At 43.3% G+C, this 1771-nt stretch overlaps 1 pseudogene; it reads right to left on the bottom strand.

Annotated features, from left to right (window-relative positions):
• Positions 1 to 755: 755 nt before the first annotated feature.
• Positions 756 to 1404, bottom strand: LOC132500325 (transcription initiation factor TFIID subunit 9B-like; annotated as a pseudogene).
• Positions 1405 to 1771: the final 367 nt, after the last annotated feature.

The following is a 1771-nucleotide window of genomic DNA, read 5'->3' as shown; positions in this document are numbered from 1 at the left end:
AGGGATAAAACACAATGGCTCTGGTGTGGAGAGAAAAACAGCAAATGCAAACCTTCTGGTTAAAGTGAACCACAGACCATCAGGCATGTAAAGCAGGTTTTAAAAATATGAAAATGACACAGCTGTATTATCAGGAATTATATTCCTAAAGTTCCAGTTTTGGCCTTTTAAATTTAAGAGCAACAGGAAGAAACCAAAGCCTGTGGGGAGGGGGTGGGGCAGAAAATGAATGGGATCTAGAAACGGGGCTGAGGAGGTGGGAGGTTAGGGAACAGCAAGAAACAGCTTAAATATATTCCAAATGGATTTAGAATCCCTCTGAATACGTCCTCTCCAAAAATATTTGCTAAATTGAGAGATCTGGTCAAAAAAGTTGGTGACAATAAAAGTGACTCTTTGATCTTACAAAAGAAGAATTTAAGTATAGATTAGAAATCATGCTGTTAAAGATTAGTCCACGGATCAGGCTGTAGAAACTGCAACTTAAGTGCTGCTGTCAGATACATTGCAGAAAACTGCTTCCAAAAATAGAATTACCATAGCAGGACTCAACATTAATGAAACCATTAAAAAACAAGCACTTAACTTTTTATAGTTGAAGCCTAATGAAAATACATTGGTACCCTTAAGAAATGTAACAGTTTAAGGTGAAATTGCATCTACACTTAAGTTTTCGATTAAGAGTGTTCTGGTTTGGTATACGGGGCTCAAAACGAACTACATGTTTGAAATGCATAGAGACTACACTATATTCCTTACATAACATCATTGTCATCATCATCTTCATGTTTTCTCTTCAATGGGTTTGGTTCATTGGCCGTGTTCTGTGATAAAACCATGTTGGTGGTAATAAGAATATTTTTGGGCCCAATCACTGAAGGAATAAGCAGACCATTTTGAACTGCAGTTGTTGCAGGAACTATGGTAGGAGTGGTAGGTCTGCTACTAACAGCGCCAACACTGAACCACCATGGAACCAGTCTTCCTTGGTTAGGTCCCTTTGTAATTAAGGACTTTAACCTATAGTTTGGAGATGTTAAAGCAGTATCTGTCAGGTGGCAGTCTGGGTCCTGCATGTGGCTTAATCAGTGGTAAAGGGGTTTGATTTTTCTGCCTTGCAATATCCAGTAAAAAATCTCTAGGGGTAGGAGAGGTAAAAGATTGGTCAGCCCGACACTGGATTGCCAGTCTCACATCATCTGCATCAACATTAGGTTTCTTAGCATGGCTTGAATAAATGTTTGCATCATCCAGAATTGAAGTAATATATTGGAAAGCAAATTCCAACATTTGATTTTTAACCCTTTGTTCATACTCCATAATTCCCATATCCTTCAGGATCTGTGCCATCACCAAGGCGTCTCTCGGTGCATTCTTGGGAGGCGCCATCTTGCCCGATTCCATGTTCTCTTGCTGCTCATCATCCAGGGTCTCTTTTTGAACACAAATGTTGTTTACTCAAAGGTTCAGCCTCCTCTGGAGGACCCATGGGTGTTCCCCGTCTTCTCCTCTGCCCACTCCTGTGGCTCATGCAGAGGGGCACCCAGGACAAAACTAGGACAGCAAAGAACTGCCCCCTGACATCTCCGTGGGCCGGGGGAGACCCATAGCTCTACATAGACCCATCCCAAGGGCTGACCCACCAAACAGGAGGGAGGCCTTCTCCCAGGTGGCTTCTGGTTTCGGAGGGGCACCTGCAGGGCTGGCAGCCCACTCTCGTCCTCGTCAGCAGTTCAGCCCATGTGGCTCCCACACAGAGAGCACGGAAGGG

This window comes from Mesoplodon densirostris, chromosome 12 (genome assembly GCF_025265405.1).
Source record: "Mesoplodon densirostris isolate mMesDen1 chromosome 12, mMesDen1 primary haplotype, whole genome shotgun sequence".
NCBI lineage: Eukaryota > Metazoa > Chordata > Mammalia > Artiodactyla > Ziphiidae > Mesoplodon > Mesoplodon densirostris.
Note: the sequence above shows the minus strand (reverse complement) of the source record. Positions and strands in the feature narration are given on the sequence as shown.